The following is a 17,574-nucleotide window of genomic DNA, read 5'->3' as shown; positions in this document are numbered from 1 at the left end:
CCTCTTTGTAGAGTCTCTTCTTTGCTGATTTACTCTCCCTCATCCTGTTGCACCAGACAGTCTCGTGTCGCACCACCATCGTTGTCTGCACGATCGGGGATCTCACCTGATTACCAGTAGAAGGGCATTCGCTGAGAGAGTACTCCTCTACCGTACTTCTTTCTGCATCATAGTTCTCTGCTCTCCCCGTGTGCTAGGTCAGTATTTATCTTGCTGCTCTGTTAAGGTCTAGATAAGGTGGCGCACTGATCGTTGGTTTCGTTCAATTGACAAAAACAGTTGGAACAGAACAAAAATGCGTTCTCAAGCCCTGTTTTCCTGTAATGTCTGGACTACTGTCGTGTGTATGTTTATTAAATGTGTTCACAATCATCCAAATCTACTACCTACACACCGCCTATCTGACCCCAGACCGCCTGTACCGGGCGGGTCTCCGCGTGGACGCCTCCTGCACCCGGTGTGGGGTGGCTCCGGCAGATTTTTTCCACATGGTATGGTCTTGTTCCCGTCTACACGATTACTGGGCAGCGATTGAAACTGAGCTAGCGGAGGTCTTGGGTTGGGAGGTTCCCTATGAGCCTAGAATGGCCCTGCTGGGCATCATGGATGGGATCGACGGATCCCGTAACGAAAAGTACTTCCTCACCACTGCCCTTATGGTGGCTAAGAGAGACATAGCGGCAGTATGGTCACAACCGGACCCACCCAGAGTGGCTACCTGGAGTAGAGGGGTGGACTGGTGTGCGGCCCAGGAGCGGTCGTTGTGTGCTGCGCGAGGCTGCCCCAAAAAATTCCGCAAGATATGGGGGAAGTGGCTGGGGGGCATGATTTGAAGGGTGGGGGCGCAGGGGGTGGGGACGGAGGATGGGAGAGGGTGGGAGGGTCTTTGCAATGGTTTATTGATGCTTATCCAAATGCAGTTACTGATGCCTTGTTCAATGCACTGCTGTATCTTACTCTTGATACTGTCTTTTATGCCGCAAAACACAATAAAAATTTGTTTATCAAAAAAAAAATGTGTTCACAATGTGTGGTCTTAGCCACGCAGGCAGCAGGTTGCTTTAGTTTACAAGTAACATGCCAATAATATTACAGCAGAAAGAGCCTTTTATTTGCACAGAAGAGCATGTTAGTCTCTGAAGAAGCCGGTCTTTATGACTTTATAGAAGGATAACAAGTTAGGGTTTAAAATGATATTTTCAAGTAGCTGATTGTTAATTATTGTGTGTAGTGTGTTGTGCGTGATACAGCCCACTTTAAAGATCATTAAAGCTTCAAGGTAAAGCAGTTTCGAACATTAGTTTGCACTTTTGACAAGTCGGGCTGCAGCATGTAAAGTGTGCTACATGCAGTTTGATCAGATTTAGAAAGACCAATCAGTAATGTATTTCTCTTTTGGAAAGATCTGAGAGTTTGAATACCTGACCTGCATTCTTGATTGAGGTGTGTTTTTTTTTTTTTTTTTTTGGCAGAATGTAGTCGAAGAGATGGAGGTAAGTTTGGAGGGAAGCTGAATCATAGTCTGGTTGTGATCAATGGTGAAGATGTGGAAAAGGGGCCAGTGAAGGAGAGACACAATATTATACCCTTTTCTTTATATACTTTAAAGAAAGGCATCAATCGTCCGAGTTAAAGAAGGTAGAGTGTTATTTTTAATAGCTGGTTTTTCGATCATTCTGACAGCTTTTCATTGATTGTCTTGAACGACTAAGAGCTGTTGCTGTGTGTGGTACTGGGGGATGGTGAAGTGTGCCTGAATTTAAGACCGTTGGTAGTACTCAAATTTGAATTGGGAGATGCCCAGGAGCAGTGCTAGCCTTTTGCAGAAAGTTGGCCTTTGGATGTAGATGGTGTCAAAGGACAAAAGGTAATTTTGTAGGGGAACATTGAAGAGAAAAGTTTGATTCCTGGACAGCTTTCATGTGGAGCAGGTGTTTGGGAAACCTGTGGTCACGGTCTTTGATTAGGGAAACTAGAGAGCTCTGCTGTATACTGTATAGGATTGGGCTGCACAGTGAGACTTGTGAACTCTGCTCGGGCAAGAGACTTCCGTATTTAGGTTGTGCTTATTGTCTTTGGAAGTGCCAGCTTTGGATTCATTGTCAAGATGGTTGAGTAGTATTCTTTAGTCACCCTTCTCAAATGACTGAAAATGACATGGTACACCAAGGGGCACTTCCCTGTTGTTCTCCGGAATATCTTGCCCATTGTATCCAAGTGCAACTTCTGCGCTGTGAAAAAGGCATAAATGTCTAGTGTTCACTGAGTGTATAGGATTTAGGGTGGGCCTTGTTGGGACTGTCACCTCTTCTAAGTGTTTGAGTACAGTTACGTGTTGGAAATATGCTGGTTGATTGTGTCGTGTGAAGGATACAGTCATAGCTTTTTTTCTTTATCATGGAGTAGCACACTGCCATTTTGGTGGTCGCAGGAAGTTTCATTGTCGTAATAAGTCCTAAGATCGAGAGGCAGTGGGTTCTAAGGATGGTAGAGATTTTTTTTTTTATGAGATAATTCAAAACTGGGATCTTAACTTTCTGTTTTGGTCATTTCAATTCCCCTTCTCGAGTGTCTAGTAGATTACGGGCAGCATAGGGTGTTTGTTTTGGGAAATGTACATCAGTTCAGGTCCTTTCTCTCTACATTGTTTTTTTGGCTGTTTTTTTAAATTTCTTTGACTCTTTGTTACATAGGAGTCATCCAGTGCAAAAACGCACCAGTTCAAGACCGGAATCTTAACAATTGCAGTGTAATATGGTTATTCTTATGGTCGGTCAAATATACATTCACATCATATATATGTCGTTTGTTTCTGGTGCGACAGGAGGTGAAGGGGCCCCCAGGGTACCCAGTAAATGCAGGCGTCTTGCGTCTAAAGAAACAAAATGCATAATCATATACAAATCCCATGGAGACCGGAGGAGGCGGCTGCGGGTGAGGGGTGGGGAGGGGTTCAGCACACATTCACCACTACCGCCCCAACCAAACACTTCTACCATATTCCTCATCTTTTATCTTGTCATACATCCTACATCTAGTCGGCGGTAAGGCGGGGGCAGCAACCACGGTCTCAGGGGCCCCTGGGGCCGAGCTCTTCACCGATACTTCATCACCCAAGCAGTCCACCATATCATTCCGCATCTCCAAGTCCCTCTCCATGTGCCAGAAAGTGCAAACTCTCCTGAAGCGACACTCCTCTGCAACTGCCTTCTCCAAGTCCACGCTCCACTTATCCAACTTTGGCGGTGCCGCTTGCCCCCAGTGAAAAGCAGCACAGCATCTGGCCAGTACCAATGCCAATTTAGCAAACCTGTATTTCGTTATTTTACTCTTCTTAAAAGGCAGCAAAATAACCAGGAGGAAATGTCAGATCACCAGTTCTGGACCAGCTCCCTTTATTTAGCCGTCGTGCTTAGTACCAGAATCCAGTATGTCTGAAGCTCGTGACCTCTCCATGACACAAGGATAAACTCTGTGGGGGTCCTCACTGCATCTGACACAGCCAGCTGGCCTCACGTGGTAAACACTGTGGAGCCTCTGCGGCGTCAGGTAGGCCCTGTGTAGATAATAAAACGGTATCAACTTAAATCTGACGTTACTGACGGTCTCTTGTGCCTGTGCACAGACATGTTTTCACTCACCATCTGTGAGTGGGGCGTCCAGGTCTCCTTCCCACTGAAGATGAGCAGACGTTGCTTCAATTTGCTTGTCACCCTTTAGGGCTGCATGCAGTCAGGAAATGAGGCCCCTATGGGAGCCCAAATCCAGCAGCACCGTCAGCACCCCGAATTCCCCTAGTTCCTCAGGCAAGTCCATCCATATTTCACAAGTTCTGCGAGATATGCTCGCATATTGGAAAAACTGTGCAGTGCTGATGCCTATCAGTTCCCTTGCCTCCACAAGAGTCACAAAGGAACCATTCAATTAGAGGTCCCTCACTCTGGCAACCACCATGCATCCACTGCATACGTCCATGAAGGCACGAATGCTCAGGAAGGGCATGAGCCGCCAAATAGGAAGAAGCCTTGCATAAGGCATGTGCTTCAAGACTCACGTTACTGTCTTTTCCCAGGTCTGCACAACCTGGGATACTGTGAACAGGGTGCCCGCTGGTACCCTGCAGCCCCCCATGTGCAGCTGCGGAATTTCATCCACTGTCACCAGGCCTTCTTATAGTTTTTTCCCTAAATGAGACCATCCTCGCATCACACCGCTTCAAACTGAAGCAATCCTGCAAAGTAGTAGAACTGAAAATCTGTAAGTCCCTGCCTCCCCTCAGCCATATCTAGTTTTAGGATCTCCAGTCGGACTTTACTTCATTTGCCGGTCCAAACTAAGGACACCAACAGCCTATTTAGCTATCGTAACAGTCAGGCCGGCAGAATGCAGAAAGAATTCTGCATGGCATAGCGAAATCTGGGAAGCATCACCATTTTACTTAATGCCACTCTGCCCATGACACAGTGGCAGGGTCTTTCAGAATGCAGTGGAAGCAGTGAAGCTGTCTATAACCATTCTAAGGTTCAGGTCATAATGCTGACGTTGGTCTTGTGTTACCTGAATACCGATGTATTGAAACTGGTCCGAGTCCCAGGTGAGACCCACCGCTGGGAGGTCAGCCAGGGTTCTGCGCACCAAGGATGCCGTGGGAAAAAGTACTGGCTTGTGACTGTTAACACAAAGGACAGATACCTTCGCAAAGGTCACCATAAGCATAAAGATTTGGCAGCGACCTTGCAGTGTCTGACAGATAACCGGAGAGTATCATCCACGTACATAGATACTACGTGGGTAGTATCTCCCACCCAGATTTCCCATTCACGGAGCTGGTCCCGCAGGTGGATGGCCCTACGTTGTTTAACATCTGAAAGTGGTTTTGATTCTTTCTTACCGTCCTTGTTGACACAGTAGCTTCTGGTGAACCACTTTTTGTTTCCATATATGTACTCTTTTCTGCCACACCATCTCTTTGCCTGTTTTTCTCCCAGTATCACTGTTCCTCCTGCTTCACTGTCCTTGCTTCCCTTCTGGTCTTTCTATCGATCTGGGCCCTTCTCCACCCATTATCTGCTCCACTTCACCACTGCCTCCCTACTATTTAACTACTCCAACCCTCCTCGCCAACCACTAATTTCCCAATCTATTCCCTGCCAGCGGCACTCCCATCAGTTCTCTGTATCTCTTCTTTCTTGACTCCAGCCCATTCTTGATCACTGCCTGTTGACAGTCCCAGTAGATATTGGGCTGCAAGATTAAAACGTTAATTTTCATTGTATGTTTTACCGCTATTGTGCTGTTTGTGGGGGTCTGTCCTTGTGAGGTAAATAGTCAGCCCATTGTGCGGAAGGGGCCTAATGGCGAGAGCGCAGTTTGTTGATTGGCACCGTCGGCTCAGAACTTCTTTCTCTTCAAGGTGCAGCAGCATCCCCTGCATCTGCTAAATTCATTTTTTTTTAACTGAGTTTACCAATTATCAACCACATTTCCATGTATATTCTGATGCACCATCAATATATAGCAGGAAGTGTACAGATGGCATAAGGAACCTCACGGAGTAAGTGCTTCAATGTCTGAGCGTGTCTGTATAGAGCGTGGCCTAGAGACCCATGGCAGGCCAAATGTGGCATGCGAGGTCTAGTGTGCATGGCATCAAGGGGTTTAATTATCTTTATTCGTTTTTATCAAACAAGCTAACTAATGAGAGTTCTGAGTTGTATTTGTCATCCCAATCATTCATTAGAACAAATTGCAAGGAGGTAAAACGAATTAATACAAAAAAGTCTTATTTGATAGTGGAATGAACGGTTCTGAAAGGTAAAAAGAGTTAATACATAAAAGTGAGATTACTCTTTGTAAGCTGCATGTTAAACACATAATTTGCTGAAATTGCCCCACATTTTGTCAAATATATCTTGGATAGAGCATGAACACATTTTGCATTTATTTCTGGATAATAAGAGGTCAGTAAGCCAGTCTTCAATTATGGACAGTGTTTTTAGTTTAAGACTTTCAGTAGCAGTTCTTTCCTTCTATGAAAACACTATCATATTACTATTCATTTTCTACGTTTGCCTTAAGAGGCTCACGTTGTTTTGTTTTTTGTAAACCAATGAATTGTCGCAAAAGCACGGAACCACCCACTGCCCTCGTGGAAGGATTTGAACAGTGCTTCTGCGAGTTAATGATTCTCTGGGGTTTGAAGCCTTTTCAGATAAACGAGTTGGGCTCTCTGTTTACGGTAGGTTGTCCAGTCTCTCCTACTTTAGGAAGCCTGGGCCTGCACTTGAGTGGTAAACTTCGCATGCTGTCTGCTCTTTTGGGGTACATGAGATGGGCAAATGGCAGCGGTGGCCTGAGGAATTAAACTCAGTGTGCTCTTTTCTCCCATACCATGGTCTATGGTGAAGCGGTGTAGGCTCAGAATGTCCACTGTAGCCAGCACCATACAAGCCACTCCGTTTTGAAACTGGACGTCATCCCACTCTTTAATACCCTCTCATCCCCGGTAGTGGGGGGAGGGGGAGATGTTGGTAGGCTGTGATTGGGTTTTGACTACTTTGCGCCCTCCTCCGTTCAGGTGTGGATCTTGCTTTTGGGGCTGGTGAGGGTGGACTGTCTTCGATGTCTTTTGCAGGCAGTCTTGGGTGCTGGACAGTGTGAGGCCTGAGTGGGAGTGAATGGCAGCAGGGGTTTCCTCTGGAGGTAGCTGAGGTTGGTTGGTTTTGTGTGCCCCTCTCTTTGGGCCAAGGGCGGTGGTGTTTGGTGTGCTCTCTATTTAAGGCTTCCTGTCAAGAATCGGGATCTCCTCTTTGAGGTGAGTGGCCCGGTGCGCCATCCATTGGCGTGGCCTGGCGGGCACACAGCTTTGCTTATCAAGCCTCTGTGGCCAGCGAGAGGCCCGCGCTTCGTGCTGTCTCTTTGGCTCTGCGTTCCTTAAGCTGACGTTGGCTGGCTGACGGAACCCGATCTGTTGCTACCTGCCATCCCCAGTTATTTTTGCATTGATGCATTCTCGGCATGGAAGGACTTGTTGCTGACCCCAGCACTCTGCACTAAGAGGACCTGACGGACCGTGGGCGGTGTTACCTTGCGTTGGGCTCTCTCCAGGCAGCCGCCGCATACCTCCGAGCTCAGCAGCACTATGCTTCAGTGAAGCACATGAGCGGCGAGCTGGCTCCCATGCTGCAGGGCAGGCATTCGGGCTTGGCAATTTAACGTACTCTACACTATGCAAAACCTTCACCTACTTAGACTCTCACGTTTCCTGATTTGCCCCTTTTCCATACGTTTTGGGAAATAGTACGAAGTCTAGCTAGGGACAAACAATGTGAGCGGTGTTACTAACTGTGCACTGCCCCTTTTACCCCTCTAATATTGGAGGACGAGGCCCCTAACCTGAGTAGTGTTTCTAGGAGCCGTAATGTGCCCCTTCACCTAACTGAGGTGGGCGTTGCCTTAGCTGTATGTAGCTTCTTAAAAGGGCTGCGTGAGTGCTTTTAGATGTATAGCCTGTATGCAGAGTGTAACCTATTATTTTATTGTTGTAGTGTGTGCAGAGGGGCCGTGACTCACGAAAGGCAAGCCTCGAGTGAATCATGATGCCCCTCCTCTCCTCAACAAGGGTAATGCAAATGTATACTCTGCGCAACTGCATAAATACTTTGCTGTAGTGTTCCTTCATGTGTAATAATTTCAACAGTAGGTATTTAACTGAAACCACAATGCAATGTGGGAAAATTGTGCTCTACTGTAAAATCACTTTGAAGAAAACTTGGGAGCTAAGGAAAGTTGTTTCCCTATGTAAAGTACTTGTTACATGCACTCTGTGAGGAAATAGTGTTTTCTAAATGCCAATGTTGCTGTGTTGTGGGAATAGGCTCCCGTTTGACTCCCACACTTTAACCCCTTCGCTGCCAGGCCTTTTCCCCTCCTGTGCCACGCCCTTTTTTGGCTATTTGGGGTAGTGCACGCTGAGACCCCTGTAACTTTTTGACCACATAAGGTATCCACGCCAAATTTGCATCCTTTTCTTCCAACATCATGGGGATTCTAAAGGTACTCGGGGTTTGTGGATTCTCCTAGAGGGGTCACAGAAATTAGCCAAAATACAGCACAATTTTGGGTTTTTTCGGAAAAATTGGAAAAACGGGCTGCAAATGAAAGCATCTGGGTTTTTCCCTGCAAATGTTATCAAAAAAGGGTTTGTGGGGTTGAAATCACCATTTTCCCAGCTTTTCGTGGATACCAGACTTTTGTCAGAAACCCAACATTTTTTACAGTTTTGGCATTTTTCTGGGACATAGCCTAATTTTGCTATTTTTTGTGCTTTTGACTTCCTTCCAGTTAATGGCAGAAATGGGTACAAAAGCAATAATGGATCCTGTAAAGCTATACATTTTCGAGAAGAAGACAAAATTCTGAATTCAGCAAGGGGTCATTTGAGTAGATACATCAAGGTTTTTTTTATAGAAACTAACAGTTAAATATAGGATAAATTGAAAATTAGCTGAAAAAAAAGCCTTTCGTGTCAACGTTTTCACCGGTTACTTTTTCTAATTATGACTGCTCTTTGAAAGCAATATACCATTACATACGCTGGACATTACTGGTTGTGGGGATATATAGGACTTGTAGGTTCACCAAGAACCCGACGAACCCAGAGCCAAAAACTGAGCAGCAACTTGCAATGGTTTTTTATTATGCACAGGGTATATAGTAATTATTCTGTAAAAATGTGTACATGGAAAAATCGGTATGAAAGACACCTATGTATTTCTGAAATGGGAACAAAATATAGAGTTTAGAAACAGTAGATATTTGCACATTTCTGAAATTGGGAATACTCATACTAGCATGAGAATTATCAGTCATTTTTTAGAATGACTTATTTTTACACAATCTTTAATGTGGAAGGCAGAAATGCATCGAAAGTTAATAACCGTTCCTTTACAAAACTGAATTACCCTAAGTCTCCCGATAAAAATGGTACCTCACTTGTGTGGGTAGGCATAGTGCCCGCGACAGAAAACTGCGCAAAACGCAACGTGGTCACAACTCAATATCGCAGTGAAAATTTACCCTTTTTTGGCAAAGTGCCTAGCTCTAGTTTTTGAACCCTAGCTCTGCGGGCACCTTGGGAAACCTAGCAAACCTATACATTTTTGAAAACTAGACACCCAGGGGAATCCAGGATGGGGTGACTTGACTGCCTCCCACCAGGGTCTGTTACCCAGAATCCCTTGCAAACCTAAAAAAATGACCAAAAAACACATTTTCCACACATTTCTGTGGTGGAAAGTTCCGGAATCTGCGTGGATCCACAAATTTCCACCCACCCCGCGTTCCCCAAAGTCTTACGAGAAAAACGGTACCTCACTTGTGTGGGTCGGCCTAGTGCCCGCGACAGGAAATGGCGCAAAACGCAACGTGGTCACACCTCAATTTCGCAGTGAAAAATGACCCTTTTTTGGCAAAGTGCCTAGCTCTAGTTTTTGAACCCTAGCTCTGCGGGCACCTTGGGAAACCTAGCAAACCTATACATTTTTGAAAACTAGACACCCAGGGGAATCCAGGATGGGGTGACTTGACTGCCTCCCACCAGGGTCTGTTACCCAGAATCCCTTGCAAACCTAAAAAAATGACCAAAAAACACATTTTCCACACATTTCTGTGGTGGAAAGTTCCGGAATCTGCGTGGATCCACAAATTTCCACCCACCCCGCGTTCCCCAAAGTCTTACGAGAAAAACGGTACCTCACTTGTGTGGGTCGGCCTAGTGCCCGCGACAGGAAACGGCGCAAAACGCAACGTGGTCACACCTCAATTTCGCAGTGAAAAATGACCCTTTTTTGGCAAAATGTCTAGCTGTAGTTTTTGAACCCTAGCTCTGTGGGCACCTTGGGAAACCTAGCAAACCTATACATTTTTGAAAACTAGACACCCGTGTGCTTCCAGGGAGGCATGGCTTGCGTGGATCCCCCAACGTTTCCTTACCCAGAATGCCCTGCAAACCTCATTTAGCTGAAAAAATCAACTTTTTCACACATTTTTGTGTGGGAAAGTTGTGGCATCACCGGGCGGACAAAAATTTCCTACCACCGAGCATTCCCCCGGGTCTCCCGATAAAAATGGTGCCTCACTCGTTTGGGAGGCCCAAGTACCCGCGACAGGCAAGGGTCCAAACCGTAGTGCGCCTCAACAGGCAAGGGTCCTAAACGTAGTGCGTACGTTTTTTTTTTTTTAACAATTCTTTGGTCTAGTGGGCTTTTTGCCCCCCCCCCCCCCCCCCCCGGGGGGGCAGATTGGGGGCCGATGCCCCATCTGCCCCCCGGAGGGGGCAGAAAGACTGTAGTAATTGGGGGGGGGGGGCATGGGCCTGCCCGTTTTGGGCAGCCCCCACCCCTATTTTATACTTCCCTGGAGTCTAGTGGGCTTTTTACCCCCCCGGGGGGGCAGATTGGGGGCATTAAATTCCCAAAAATAAACAGGGGGGAGCAAAGGCCCTTGCCCAAGGGGCCGCTCCCCCCTCCCTGGTGTAGTGAGTGGATCCCTGCTTGGGGATCGCCCTCCTGTGGCGATCCCCAAGCAGAGATCCACTGGGGAGGGGTACCATTGGAAGGGGGAGATTCTCCCCTTTCCAACGATACCTCTCCCGTCTTTCTACGTGCTCAGGGGGCTGAGATAGCCCCCTGAGCACGTACAAAGTGAAACCTGAAATGAGCCTCTGGGCTCATTTCAGTTTCACTGTAATGACGTCGGCGCGACGTGCGCGCCGATCGTCATTACAGTGAAGGGGCGGGGGGTGGGGTCCTCGGGTGCTGGGGAAGCTCTTCCCCCAGCTCCCGAGGCTATTTTTGCAGAAAGGGAATCCCTCTGGTGCCCGCACCAGAGGGATTTCCTAGGGTATGCCTCATGACGAGCTGGACTAGTCATGGGCACAGCGCGACTGTGCTCCATGACGAGTCCAGCTCGTCATGGGCATACAAGGGGTTAATAAATGTCTGACTGTGCGTTTTAGTACCGTTGCTCTGGGTAAAATCTATTTTTTTCAGCGTGTGTATCATTATCCTTTGTTTATTAATTTGCAGTAAAGAAAATGCTACTCTACCGGAGCTGAAAGTGCGTTTTTAGGTCTCAGCTAGTGAAGGCTGCGCTTGCGCAGTCTCGCTCGCGAGATTTAATGTTTTCAGAAGTGGGGCTTGAACCCGTCCCTCTTCTCCATTGGCTGGCTTCTTAAATGCTGGTCAGCCATTGGAGAAGAGATTTGTCTCTCCAAACAAGCCCCGTCTTTTTCGGATTCGGGGGCGTGTTTTTTCGATTCTTTCGCTTTTTTGAAGCCCGCCCCTTTTACACGTGGTGGGCGTGTTTTTATTTATTTTTATTTTTTTTACCGCCGGAAGATTCGTCCATTTTGTGCGCGGTCGGAGTGGGACGTGGGGTCGCCTCTTCCTTGCTGCTGGATCAGCGTTTCAAGTCCGGTGAGTAAAAGCGTAAAGGTAACATTGTTGTTCCTGCTTGCATTTCACATGGTTCATGGGCGGCAGAGAAGTAACAGGACTCTGTCTTTCCTTACTAGAAGAAAAATACAGTGTCCGCTTCTGCTCTGCCGCTTCAGCTGCCCCCCCCCCCCACTCTTTCCCCTCCTCCTCACCCCTCAAACTCGCCGTTTCCTGGCTTTCGAGGACGGGCGGCAGAGAAGCAACAGGACTCTGTCTTTTCCTTCTTACTTGGAGAAGGAAAATACAGTGTCCGCTTCTGCTCTGCCGCTTCAGCTGCCCGTCTGGCACCGTCTGAACAGCGATTCTGCAGTTTCGTTACGATCATTGGGTTTACAGGAGGTGTGGACACGTGCACCCACCGCCTCTAGTCTTACTTCGACTGTGTGGTGAAATCCTAAAATAGGTGCTTGGAGTACCTCTGTGGTGTGCATCTTTACCCGGGCTATTGGGCGTTTGTGGTGAATAATATTTCTAACAGTTGTTTATATGTCTCTTAGGACGCAAGTGCCCCTCTTACGAAGTGCAGGCAGTCTCCCTCTCAAAATTTAAAAAGTGCCCGTCCATTTAAAGCACTGAGTGCCGCGCACAGTGTCAGAAACACTCACCCTCTAAAGACAGACACCCTTTGAAGCAGTAACCTCAGAGCAGAGATGCCCCCCTCAGAGCGGCACTGGGGCCGTTCCGCCTTTGCAGCCCCGGCCGGAGCTCACCTCAGTGCAGCCCTCCCTCAGATGTCCCGCCCCTGGAGACACTGGCTGGAGTCTCTGACCTGGGGGGAGCTACTCACTAGATACAGACTCCCAGCACAGAGCTCACCTGGCGCAGTTCACCCCATGTGTTAATAATGTCCTGTTGAGTAGGTGCCACGCTTTTAAATTAGTTTTTTACAGACGCTCCATTTTCAAAATTAATATAAAGACTTGGTAGCTTTTATTTTTACATCGTTTTCCATTTTATTCAAGTTAGGCACTCTTAGACACATTCGTACTATTATTAATGTTGTTTTCTTTATCGTCATTTTCATTCCCATGATTTTTTGCAACGGTTTATATTCATTTGAGACGTCCTTTTCGTCCTCTTTTTCTTTTTTATTCTAAATATAATATTCATTATTATTATTATTATTAATGTTGCCACTAGTTTGTTGCCCTTTATTGCACCATTTGTTAGTCATAAAATCAAAAAATCACCAGCAGGAAAATAAATAATTACATTAGTACTACTTCTAGTAGAAATGATAATAGTTGTAAAAGAAAACATTGTTTTCATGCCTGCCTGCTTCAGAGGTACTAATCGGGGCCCCAATGTTACCTCCTGAATTGTGAACGGGAACGAGGCACGCTCCCACCTGAGCTGCGCGCTCCCTGCAGCGTGTTCGCTACTTCTAACCGTGACCCGAGGTTCAGGTGAGAATACATTCACGTGCGCCCTCGCGCTGTCTTCAATCGACCACGAACGCACACGAGAAGACACTTTGAAGGACAGATTTGTTTCACCACCCCGATAAGGGGAAAGTGCAGACAGCCGTTGTGAACTTCATGAAGCTGTTTCGATTTTTTTATGTTGATTTTTAATGTTTATAGTCTTTGACATGCACCTGTCCGAGACTACAAATAAAGAAGCAATATATTTCAAGCGAATTTAAAAGAATAGTCCCCTGTTTTACACTAGGATGTTAGCCTTAAATGCCACATTTCTTCACTGTTTTGTAAATTAAATCTATTTACCAACCATTCCCGCAGAAATGACACCGATCACATCTTTTGAAGACAGTCACTTTACTTTACAAACAACATTGCGCAGCCATCAATAACATACAAATTACGTATCGTGCAAACATTTTGGTAATATGCTAGATGCTATCATTATGAGCTAAGAATCAAGGCGAGGATGTAGCTTAATGCGGTCGACATCGGACCTGGGAAACTGGGTTTGAGTCTCGGCAACCATGCTGCACATCCAGTGATTCTGGGCAAATCACTTAATCTCCCCGTGCCTAACAAAAAAAAAAATTATAATAATGAATGTGTTCATCTGTAACGAAACTGGTGCTCATGTAAAGCGCTCTGATATCCAATGCCTTGGATCTAGTTCACGCTAGATAAAACTCTTAAATATAAAAACAATGCTTTTTCTTTAAAAGTTTTAAAAACATAAACAAAAATAATGTCATGAGCAATGCCAATAGCTCTAACTTTAACAATGCCGAGACGGTTGCATTGCTAATGACTTTGGCCCCGTTTGGAAACCTTTGCAAAACTTTACAAAAAAAAGTTCATCTACCTCACCTTCTTCCTAGTAAGTTTTGGGGTGATCTGTCAAGGGGGATACCAAACCGCAAAATCACCATACATATTTCATAGACTTATTTTAAGACAAGATAGAGCAAAAATTGCTGAACTCAATTACAGCAACTTTGGCAGGAAGCTAGATCTTGGTCTGCGAATTGTGATTTGGTGTAAATCCGTTCAGTAGATTTTGAGAGATCAAGGTTGGAACATAATTGTACGGATGGGTCTGTTGGAGTCTCGAGACTCTTGCGGGCCCGGCAGTTTAAAAATAGGGTGTTATGATTGGTCCGGGGACCTTTATTCCCCATGAGTCTTCTTGCTCCTTTGGGAGTCAAACTAACGCGGAAGTGAGCGCTCGTATTGCCAGCAACATGAGAAAAATGGCAAACAATGCCACGATCCCGTGGGACTTTGGCAAGCCCGGGGAAAAACAAAAATGGCTGCTGAACTGCATTTAAAATGCTTATGCCCATGGAGCCCACCCCGGGGACTGTATTTATAATGGGGAGTGGGGTCAAGCGACCCCCCTCCCTGAGCCTCCGGAGGCCCTGTGGAGCCCACCCCGGTGCTGAAATTACTTTGGGGTGGGGGGGGGGGGGGGGGGGCATGCAGCCCCCCACCCCAAGCCTCAAAACGCCAAGTCTACTCCCAGTGGGCAGGAGCTTAAAAAAATGCTCACGTCCTCTGGCTGTGGACATTAGATCAATTTCCCTGCCCCTAGTGAAGTGGACATGAAAATGGATCAAAATATTGCTCCCGCCTGGAGAGAGCATTAGCATCTACTTGCTCCGGGCGAGAGCATTGCTGGCTCCTCCTGCATGCGGGGATCCAGCCAGTGGCCGCACCGGCCTTTGGGGTCCTCGTGCAGCCCCCAACTACTGTATGATGGGTGCCCTGCATGGCCACCAGGGCACCCACCTTTAACAGTGCAAGGCCTTGGGAGAGGGGCACGCTGGGACCAAAACTACTTTATGGGGGGGGGGAACCGGGGGACCTCCTTCCCTTTTTATTTTTAGAAATGACCCTGAAGGATTGGCCCCCTTGGCCTTACAAGGCTCCGGGAGGAGTGCCACACGTCCCTTTCCCCTTATGAACATATATGTACGGCCCTTTGGGTTTATTTAAAGGAGTGGCTCTGCGGGATCGGGTCCCTAGAGCCTAACTAGGCTTGGGGAGGAAGGATTTGTGGCCCCCCTCCCCTTTATTTTTAGTAATAGCCCTGGGGGATGGGATCACCAGGGCCTATTCAGGCTCTGGATGGGGGTTGCACACACCCTGTTCCAGGGTTTAATCATGCTCTGGAGGGGGACTGCATGCACCCCCTTTTAGTTTTAGTATAGACCCGGAGGGTTGGGGTCCCTATGGCCTAACAAGGCTCGGGGAGGTGTGGCCCCCCTCTTAAACATAAAGGCCATTGGGGGTGTGGTCCCTAGAGCCATGCCCAGTGGCCAACCCCCACACCCCCGAAAGCTGTGAGTAATGTGCGGTTGGCTGCCTTTGGGGAATTGGTCACAGGCCAGGCCTTGCAGCCAACCCCCCACTGCACACAGCTGAAGGTCATGCACAGTGTAGGGATGGCTGGATAAGGGGGAGGGGGGGTGGTTGACCCTGCACTTTCTGCTGCTGCCCACAACCAAAGGCCGTGCATAGGGGGGCAGAATAACGGATGGTAATTATAGATTACCTTACGTGGAAAAAAAATGCTAGATATTCACTGATAACAACGGTTAAAGTAACATTGTAGTTGGGTGTATTTGTCAGTGACTATTGAACAACAAAAAAAGAGAAATCCACACTACTTAAGACCTCACTCATGACATGCTGTATGACCTCATTTATGACTTCACTGGTATCATCAGTGATATCATTTGAGATGTCATTATCCAAGCTTCTTTTGAATGCGCTGCACTATAAACAGTTTTACCGTTGGAGCTCTGAAACTAAATGCTAAATATCTCAGAATATGAAGCGTCTTTATTGCTATCATACATACAACCCCCATAAGTAAAGGAAGCTTGTGTTATTTGCAACATTAACCCCATGCCATTCACTTAATGAATAGCCGAGTTCATGTTGGCTATGGAGCACAGATGAAAGGGTAACCTATTCTCCACACTGTGTTCAATCTTTATACAACTGTTCAGGGAAAACAAAGTTCCTCCAGATACTCAACCCCTGTTGGATAACTCATGCCCTGCTATGGTTGGTCTTTACCTGTATCAAACCCCTGACCGTCGCTGAACCTAAATTCATAAATGAAGTGGATTAGAGTAGAAAAGTGGCTCCTGTTAACACTGGTCACTTTATGGAGAGAGTTTAGTCTGTACCACTCTGTTTACAGACAGTTAAACTCTCATGAGATACACACCACAGACTATTAAAATAACCAAGGTCTGAAGGAACTAAAGATCATACTACTTGAAGCCTTCATACTGTGGTGAAAACTTTACAGATAGCCCATCTTCTGAAGCAAAACAAGCAGTCTTGTATGTGAAGTAGAAATTGTCATGCTGAGACGATTTGGTCTATTAACTCAAGGTTGATTAGGATATTTAGTATGTAGTACTTTGCTATGCTGGAAACTTTTTCTGCTGTAACAAAAATCTTGTGGAACATAATGAACACAAGTAGTTAACTGTCATCTGCACACTGAGTTAATCTTCAATACAAAGATTCATAACGTGTTCAATACCTCTACATACTTGCGGTACGTTAGCAGCACGTGCATTTTGTAAACACTTCTACTGATTAGCTGGACACAGGCTGGACAAAATTTAAGTAGAAAAGTAGTTACCTGCCACTATGTAAACTATAAAAACAAACTAACACACTCACTGGAAGATGTAATCAGTGATATAGAACATGTCATGAGTGATGTGATATGTGAGGTCATAAGCAATGCATGGAGGGGGCAGAAGCTATATTTAGCTCTGCTATCTATAACACATGAATTTCTGTGTTTTAGAACACGTTTTGGCCGAAGCCTTCTACTGGGCCATAGAGTTGTGCGTTAAGAGTGTCTATTTAAAGGGACAAGCCCAAATATCACCACCTTCTTCAAAAAGACACCTAGACTACTGAACTTGTTTCCTCGTCTCATCGAAGACGTACTATTTTAATCTCTGTATCATTCCTTCTGTCCCAATGGGCAGGCTCTTGGACGTGACCATCAACCAGTATACTTGTGCAAGATTTAATTAATGACATGATCGAAATCTACATACTTAGGCTGACAGAATCCCGGTAAAGGACCCAGTACAAGCACATTGAATGCATCATTCCAATTTTGAGTTTACATGTCAAACTTCAATTCATGATATTGACCAACGAATATACAGAATCCAAATGCCCTGGTAGTACCAAATGCACATTTTATATTGAACAGATTTTACACATTTGTAGGTCAGACATTAAAGCACTAACATATCAGCAGCCTGAGGGTTATATAAAATAGCACAACTGTCTTTTAATGTATCATTGACCAAACCTGTGTTTGCACCTATTTGCCTTCCTGTCAAGGCCATTATGTGGGATACTTCCTATCACTTGACCAATCACATATCTTATAATTCTAGGAGTTTTATCCTGTGAAGTCCATTTGTATAGCTCAATTTACCAAATATTGTGTCATTATTGGAGAGAATTCATGTGTTGATGGGAGATGTTTTGCTTTTGGTTTTTCCCTTATAAGGGTAAATGTTGCTGCTTCATTAAAATGTAGAAAAACATGTTTTTAAGACTTATCCACCACATACTGTAGTCGAACTCTAAATATTTCTAAACTC

General features: G+C 45.9%; 1 protein-coding gene across 3 annotated transcripts in view; it reads left to right on the top strand.

The window, feature by feature from the left end:
• The window catches only part of CAPZB (capping actin protein of muscle Z-line subunit beta), a 246,204-nt gene that overhangs the window by 39,029 nt on the left and 189,601 nt on the right, over positions 1-17,574 (top strand). The window lies entirely within an intron of this gene.

Source organism: Triturus cristatus, chromosome 1_2 (genome assembly GCF_964204655.1).
Source record: "Triturus cristatus chromosome 1_2, aTriCri1.1, whole genome shotgun sequence".
In the NCBI taxonomy this organism is placed as follows: Eukaryota; Metazoa; Chordata; class Amphibia; order Caudata; family Salamandridae; genus Triturus; species Triturus cristatus.
Note: the sequence above shows the minus strand (reverse complement) of the source record. Positions and strands in the feature narration are given on the sequence as shown.